Below are 9,449 nucleotides of genomic sequence, written 5' to 3'. Positions count from 1 at the left end.
TGGTTGGCATGCCTTTGGCACCGTGGCGTGGATGTCATGATTAACATTCCTTTGTCACGGTGGCGTGGATGGCATGGTTGGCATGCCTTTGGCACAGTGGCGTGGATGGCATGGCTAGTTCATACCTTTGACACGGTGGCGTCGCTGGCATGGTTGGTGAATACCTTTGGCACGGTGGCGTGGCTAGCATGGTTGGCATGCCTTAGGAACAGTGGCGTGGATCGCATGGCTGGTGCATACCTTTGACACGGTGGCGTGGTTGGCATGGCTGGTGCATACCTTTGGCACGGTGGCGTGGATGGCATGGTTGGCATGCCTTTGGCACAGTGGCGTGGCTGGCATGATTGGCATGCCTTTGGCAGGGTGGCGTGGGTGTCATGGCTGGCATGCCTTTGGAATGGTGGCGTGGCTGTCATGGATGGCATGCCTTTGTCACTGTGGTGTGGCTGGCATGATTGGCATGCCTTTGGCACGGTGGCGTGGCTGGCATGGTTGGAATGCCTTTGGTACAGTGGCGTGGCTGGCATGGCTGGTGCATACCTTTGGCACGGTGGCGTGGCTGGCATGGCTGGTGCATACCTTTGGCACGGTGGCGTGGCTGGCATGGTTGGCATACCTTTAGCACGGTGGTGTGGCTGGCATGATTGGCATGCCTTTGGCACGGTGGCGTGGCTGGCATGATTGGCATGCCTTTGGCACGGTGGCGTGGCTGGCATGCCTTTGGAACGGTGGCATGGCTGGCATGGCTGGTGCATACCTTTGGCACAGTGGGGTGGCTGGAATGGCTTGTACATACCTTTGGCATGGTGGCGTGGCTGGCATGATTGGAATCCCTTTGGCATGGTGTAGTGGCTGGCATGCCTTTGGCACGTGCGGATGGCATGAGCGGAGATGATGGCAGCCAATACTAAGGGTTCTGCTGCAGAACGTAGTATGTATATATATATATAAAGGTACCCAGTGAGTCTTGCATTTGCAAGGTGCCGAAATTTATAGCATATATGGGATGGTTGCCGCATCCGCGAGTTTGGGTAAATTTCACGTAGACATATTGAACGGCTCAGTAAATGTGCTACTGGGGATATTGGTATTAACGACTTCGTTTCCTTACGAAGTGACGTCATGTCAGATTAAGGTTTTACGATTTTGACCCTAAGCTAAAAACCACCATCAACACACCCTTACTCTCGAAGAGTTCGAAAGTAATTTCCACTCAGTTGGGCCACATAACGAAAGTGAGTATGAGAAGTAGAACCCTCACGACCAGCCAAGACGTCGTAATAAAAGGAATCCCCTGATTTATACAATGACATCATTAAACCATCCTCGAAGGCCCCCACAGTTGTCAGAATATGATATACATCGTATTTGTAATTTGAGATCATATCATAAGTAAGATCATCCCCTTGACCATATAAACGAACGTCGAAGCGCTCAAGTCCATGTTTCACCTTAAAATCTTCAATGTTAATATGCTTGAAGGAAACTTTCTTCTTCTTCTTCGGAGCTGGAGCGGTTCGCACAGAAGGGGAAGCACCCATAGACGCAGCCTTGCTCAACGATGATTTCTACGGTGAACTTATGTCCGAAGCGTTCCTCTTCGTCGGCAAATTTCTCATCAAATTTATCCCTTTAGATGAAGGATTTTGAAAAGGAGCTTCTTTCAAATTGTCAGTCCTCAGTAAAACCTTAGGTTTTTGGGTAAGAGGAGCCACGAAACGTATGCATTGAACATCCACGGCTCTGAACGCTGGGAGAAAGATTTATCGACAGGACAAGTAACCACATAACGAGAACCCCTTGGTTGATCCCTTTTCTTAGGATAAGAACCTTTAGGGCCAAACGACGAAGATAACCTATAAGAACGAAGATCTGGCTGCGAAGATCTAAACAGACCACCCCCCGGAGGAGATGCATCGGGACTTCTAATGGGAGGAGATCTGTAAGGACTTGTCGGCGAATTTTTATAAGGGATTCGATCACGATCAACCATATCTATAAGGGGAACGAAAAGAAAACGAAGGTCAAAAACCAAGTCTACCAAATGACAAAAAACTGAATTAAAATCAATCAGGTGGCATCAAAAACATCACCATATCAAGAACATCATCATGTCAAGAACACAGAAGATTAAAAGGCTAACAAAAGCGGATGGCCCCAAATTTTGTGATAAAGAACAGGGGCAAGTATATATACTTTCGTACAAATTGTTCCTCATCACAAAACCTAGGATCATCAAACGAGAAGAAGAAGAAGTAAAAAATATTACAGACGCAAGAGAACTACTTACCGGTTACAATGGCAGAAAGAAGATCAGGGAGCAGCCGCAGTAAAAGATAGCAAAGAAAATATCGTCAGAATGAATTTGGGGCGGAGAGCAAATAACAGTAGCAGTTAAGATAAAAAAAAAACAAAACGAAGAAAAGTAGTCTCTCTCAGAGAATAAGAATGAAGAAGAGAATAAGAAGGAATAAAAGTTATTATTCCCTGATCTCTTCACCTATTTATAACCACAATAAATGAAAAGAAAACTTCTTCGAAAATCAAGAGGAATTAAATGCTAGGAGTGGGGAACGTGCCCTAAAATCTAGGGGAAGATATTGCACAGAGAAGGAAGCTGTGAAGATAGTTTTCTTCAAAAATTTGACTATCATCGAAGTCATGAAGAAAAAGGGTAAATTGTATACACATAATCTGTGATCGAACACGTGTCAAGGAGAAGATACGTATACTCCATCAACTGAAAGTAGCATCAAGGAACTAATAACACGTTGTGACAATAAAAGGCATGCATCTCCATCATCCGCCACGTGACTATCATCACACGGATCCGACGGTGCTAAATCAATGAGCACTGAATGATAGAGCCTCTACGAGGTACCATAGGAAGACTTATGGGATCACTTTTTACCATCTCAAGAGAGACCCAGATCGAGCGGCTGAGAGGAAATGAAGCTGACACACACGTCAACAGCTGTCTGAGGCGTGTGGACTGTCATAACCACCCGCATTGAATGCTACACACCTATGGTACATGCCAACATTTCCATGGAAGAGTCAGAGGCGGATCATCGTATCAGCAAGATACCGCTGGGTACCATCGCTTCCAAACGAAGATACCATCGGGATGGACACACTTACCAAGACGATAAGGAAAAGCTATCTCAGAGAGGAGGGTCCCATATGCCATAGATCTATAAATACCCAGCTCCACCAAGGGAGAGGGGGTCGACCAGTTTTAGGGAAAGAACTATAATTCATGAGAGAGAAATTCTAGAGTAAGTATGTGTTTTGTTGTAACCCATCTGGCATCGTTCCCTATTCAGAGTCACTCGACTATCCACTGTAATCTTACATAATACATAGTGGAAAACCAACCCCGTGGACGTAGGCTTTAGTGATGAACCACGTAAATCATCGTCTTATTTACATTACGCACTTATAATCTTCTAATTTACTCATTATGAAATGTTTAATTCATTATAGATATCCTTATTTATAGCGAGACGAGGACGAGCCCGAAGGCTCGGAGTCTACCAAGCATTTATTATATGATGTATTACATGTATTTCAACTATTTCATTAATTTCACTCATTATGCGAATGTTGTTTGTGGACACGAAGATGCCATCGTCATCCGTATTCGCAATAGAGAAGATGATTTATTATTGGAACTCAGACTTGCAAGAAGTAAATAACTAAGTACAACAAAAATCAGAAAGGGAGAAGAGACTAAAAGAAAAGGAAAAACAAGAAGAAAAAGAGGAAAGAAAAGAGTAGCATCAGAAACCACCTAAGGGACAAACAATTCCTCCCAGTTTGAAACACCCAATTGCATATCCAATCCACATCTAGGTTGTGCGATTTTAACCCATGATAAGAGCTGAGCTTTGAGTGCGGATGAAACTTCCCAAACTGTTCTTGAGCTCTCGTCAAAAACTCTATGATTTCTTTCAAGCCATATGTTCCAAAGAGTAGCCGCGGGTATGAAAGACCACAACACCTTACCAATAGTAGAAGTATGAATGAGGGGCCAGGATCTAATTAATTCAATCACCTCCAATGGAAAATCAAACCTGTATGGTGCTGGAATTAGAGAGTTCCGAAGCTGGGTAGAAAACGAGCAATGCAGTAACATATGCACGGATGATTCAGCTGATGTGCCGTACAACACGCACGAACTATTAACTTCATAACCCCAATTGAGAAGCTTGTCAGCGGTCCTTAATCTATCGAGGCAAGCCAACCACACAAAAAAGCTAACTTTTGTTGGGATTTTAGAAATCCAAACTATTGTTGCTGGAAAATTATCTTGCACCTGATCTTTGTGAATTAGATCGTAAAGTGAGCTTACAGAGAAATCACCAATACCGTCCCCTAACCATCTCCTGTTGTCGAGAACATCATCATTAACAAGCTGAGGAGGGTAAATCCCAATAATGTCCAATAAAAGCACCATTTCATCTGCTTCTGGGTCTCTCATACCAGCTTTTGCACTTTCAGAATTTGTAACCAATTTGGTCTTTTTCCTCTTCTTCTTCTTTTTCTTTCTCCTATCTCGACATCTAGCACTTTTTCCTTCCCACCCCTCTTCTTAAAAGTACCAGAACCAGAATTAGACTCAGCACAGGACTTGTCAATGTGGATCTCTTCGCAATCATCTTCATTCTCATTCCTTTTCTTCTTGTTCGTCTACTTTTCACTCTTCCCCTTCTTCATCTATTCAACATTTCCCTCGCCACCCACATCAATGTGATCCTCCTCCATCTTCACCTCTTGATTGCTTAAGCTAGATTCTTTGACCATTACCTTCCTTTTATTCTTTACACTTTCTTCTCCCTCTTTCATTTCTGATACAAATGTGGAAGGAGCTTAAGTCTTTGACTAGCACACCTATTACAAGATGAAGCCACAAGGTTCAATTACAATGAATGGAAAAGAAAAAAAAAAAAAAAAACACCAGCTGCCAAGAAAATAGGTCCATCAGTAGAATTTTAAAATACTACTGGGACAATAACATTTTGATTCAAAATTCCAACTAATGGCACACTTTTATAACATTGCAAATACAAATACAAGGCGCTGCTATATTATTTGATGGTCCAATGATCATAGTGATGAAATATGTATGTATAATTAAATCCAAACCGAACTCATACAATGCATACTAGTTCATCAATATTCCCATAAAACCGCAGCTAATTGAAATTACAGAAAAAGAAAAAACACGTAGTAATAACTAATTACCTAGCTAGCTAGCTAAGTAATTTATCATTCCTGCAGCTAGCTAGGAAATGATGATAAACTTTTGGAAGCACCTGTGTTGTTCTTAACGACAACAACATTCGCAAAGCTCCGAGGACGAGGCAGCATCCACTTTGCAGCTCTGGCTCGACAATGATGAAGTACCCAGTAAACTACCCAGTAATGTGGAGCACCTTCTTTGGCAGTCAGTTGCACAAGTACTGCAAGATGTAGTGTCAGAGAATTGAATAGAAATGTATCTCTCCCCGGCTGAACACATGGTATTTGGAGGTGGTGGTGGGGATGAGGAAGGAGGTAAAGCTACGGGTGCAGGTGGGGGTGGGGACGGGGGTGGGGGTGGGGGTGGTGATGTGTTGTTTTCACAACAACACTCGCACTTTGTTAAATCGAGTTCTTCTTTGCACCGTTCCTCCGCCAATGAATAAGTACCCGTAGCCATCTTAGGACATCCGTCTTCACACAGAGTTGCACAAGCAACGCAGCCACGAGCGTCTTCGAATTGTTGTAAGGCAATATAGATACCCCTGGGGCTACAAAAATTATTAGTATCCGAAGTTGGCGTTGATGGGGGAGGGGGTGGAGGCTCGAATAGGTCTAGTGGGGGTGGAGGCCCGAATAGGTCTAGAGGTGGGGGTGGAGATTCGAGTGGTGCTGGAGGTGGGGGTGGAGATTCGAGTTGTGCTGGAGGTGGGGGTGGAGGAGATGGAGATGTTACCGGCCGACAACAACATGTGCAGACTAATCCAACAAATGCACCAGTATTTTGGCGAGTTCTCACTCCGCAACGACTTTCACCCACTTGAGATCCCGGACTTACACATCTATTTGTACAGCCAGTTCGACAACGTTCGCAATTATTTTGACCGCCTTCTAGTCTAAATGTTCGATTTTCATCCGTGGATCGACTACATATTCCAGGCTGTTGTGCAGCCGCTGTTTGTATCTCTGGACATATGTGTATACCAAGTCAAATACACAATTACTAATTAATCAGTAACTCAAATACAACGATTATCCATAAGCATAAACACACAAGTTTGTAGCAAAAAGAAGAAAAAAAGACGAACAATGTTAAAAAAAGATCAGAATCGATCTCTTGGTAAAAATAGGAAGGAACATCATGTTCATAACGTAAAACATATAGATATAAAACATAGAGGCTAAATGGCTGAAAGAAGTATGCGTGTTGTTAGGGTGCATATTATGGGTGCAAGTATAAATGCCTGCGGTTAACCAGATCATCAACAATAAAAGCACTTAAGATAAAGACACTACTTACGTAATATCATCGGTAAGGCGATCGTTATGGCCAGGAAAAGCCAAAAAGATGATGAGAACCCCATTACTTTGATGAACAAAATACTTCTTGCTGCTTACTTTGTTGTTGTGTTCTTCAGGTACTTCATCAAGCCATCTCTATTTATAGCAAAACTAACCGAGCAAAAAAAAAAAAAACAGCAAAACTATCCACTTGAGTTGGAGAACTATTAAATTAGTTACTTCATCAAACCATCTGTATTTATGGCAAAACTATCAACTTGAGCTAGAGAATTATTAAATTAATCGCTTAAAATAGTTGGAGTGATATTCGAAGGATTCCCAAGATTCCAATTTTTGTGGGAGTAACATGGCTATGGTTACGTAAATTTTTCCCCCAGCAAACATAAGGATATTGTAGAAGCTCAGGTTGTAAACGAATAGCAACGTCCAGAAACGACGAAGAGGGTTTCATTACGATTCGCAAACACCTCTAAACCAAAAGCAGAAATACTAAAAGTTTACAGCTCCTCAATAATAACTCCAAGTAACATGGATAATTAAGCAATCCATGACCAGCTTTACCATTTTTTGAGCATCGATCGACAATAATAATCACCTTAACAGTTGGTTACCTGACCACAATATCTCTTCCATAAACCTGGTTGATTTGTACAAAATGACTAAATTAGAGGTATAATACATGCTGTTTGGCGCTGGATATTACTTCAGTTTATGGCGAACCTATTCCATCGTATCATTAAAACTAGGATAAAAAGGATGCAACCACCTTTAACCCAAATTAAAATAGGATAAAACCAGTCGCATCCTAGTTTAAATATAGGAGAAACCAAATTTAATCCAGTTTAAAACAGGATGAAACTAGTTTCATCTTCGTTTAAACATAGAACAACCACAAAATGACGGAAATAAGAGTGAAACTTTGCTTGATTTAGAAGCTGTAAAATTTGATAGTCATTTTGATTTCATTGCTCGGTGCATGTGTGTATGTAGGCCTACTAACTATATCCAAGTACTGTTCAAAATGAATAACAATTTATATGGATGCGATGCAAAAGTGCAGCTGGACTGGGGAAATCCAAGCCGGTGAAATCGCAGTGTAATCATGTCGGTCCCTAGTCCATGACATTGACTAAATGTAAAGTACACTAACGTTGTTATGAATAAACATGAGCTAACTAACACGTACATTTTGATATCGAAATTAATGATTTTTTTTTCTTTTTGAAGCATGCATAATTAATAGCTTATTAAAGTGTGAAATAACTTTAGCGATAGAAAAAAAAATATGAATATCAAATACAAACAAGTTTAAATAGAACGAAACCAGTTTCAACCTAATCTAAAACATGATAAAACCATCTTCATCCTGATTTAAACATGGCGAAACCAGTTTCATTCCAATTTAAATATGGTGAAACGTTTCAGTGAATATAGTGAAACCAGTTTCAATCCAATCAAAAGATAGGATGAAACGAGTTTCGTCTTGGTTTAAACATAGGTAAAAACCGATTTCATCATGTTTTGGATTGAACAAAAGTTCTTACGTAAGAAAAAACAACTTGTATCCACATTTCCAAAAGAAAGTTAAATCAATATACACATTAGAACTTGATAAAATTAACCAAGTTCATCATGATATAAAATTAGGTGAAATCATTTTCGACCTAGTTGTCTTCATACCTTACATATCTTTAAAAATACGGTTAACTTAGCAGGTGCAGGTGTCCAATGAATTTCGAGATTTGCACCCGCACTAATCCGATATTTAATGGATATCAGAAATTGGATCCATGTTTGATCCACTCATGAGCAGGTTGAGTGTCCACCCACCAAATTGCGAGTGGATTGGGTCAAATTAGAGGGTTGACCACCCATGCTCACCCTAATAAAAACAACTAAGATGGAAGTATGCGATATCACTTGAAGTGGTTGATAATTAGAAAAATGCTAAAGGAAAATCAATTGAAGTGGTTGATAAAGAAAAAATAAAAAAAGAAGTAAATTTTTTTTTTATAAAATAAATAAATAAAATCTTTTCATAAAAATAGGTCCGGTACTGGGTGATTAATTCATATCTAAGTGCTCTACTCATATCTAAATAAATTTGTTGTTTAACCAGGGACAAATGCAAGACTTATATGCTATGGGGATCGGACTAATTTTATTTGACATTCGTAAATTATTGTTTGTTTGATAAATATGAATGATCACATGGTATAAAATGCTTATCGCATTGGTGATAACATTATAAATCCTATTCTGAATACATTAATTTTGGCGAGAAGGTATTGTGCATATTAAAGCCAAGAGCGTGCAGCAGCAACATGGCATGCCAGAATGGCCTAAAGATTTCGTGTATTGCCCCTAACCGCGTTGATTGCGGCAAGTAAATTCTCACACCACTGTTTTAGAGCATTATCATTTGTTTTCTTTAGTTTTCCTTGGAAGTTAGAGTTTGTTGGATAGAAAAGAATAAAGAAGATATAGGGTATCAGTTTACATTTTGAATCCATTAGTAACATAAATTTAGATTTTAGCACCATTATTTCACCCACAAGCCATCAAAATTAGCTAATACCCAAGCCTTTTCCTATTCAATTTCAAGACTTCAAACCTTCTTTTTAATTTCACACCCAATTCTCAACGGTCAAATGGCATAAACTTAATAATTTATTTTGAGAAGGTGTAGGTATGAGTTTTGACACAGGTTTCAAAATTTGTGACGATAAATAAGTCTGTTACTGGTGGGATATCAGTTGGCCTAAGTTAATTTTGCTGCTGCAGTATGACGGAATGTGGATGAATCAACCACGTAATGAAATTGTAACTCTGTTAACTTGATAACTGCTAATGTTATCGGCAGATCTAAAACTCACCGTCTCCTTCTGTTCGTGTTTCATCTA

The sequence above is a fragment of the Papaver somniferum genome, unplaced genomic scaffold, assembly GCF_003573695.1.
Source record: "Papaver somniferum cultivar HN1 unplaced genomic scaffold, ASM357369v1 unplaced-scaffold_115, whole genome shotgun sequence".
NCBI lineage: Eukaryota > Viridiplantae > Streptophyta > Magnoliopsida > Ranunculales > Papaveraceae > Papaver > Papaver somniferum.
The sequence above is the reverse complement of the archived record's forward strand: the minus strand, read 5'-3'. Positions refer to the sequence as shown.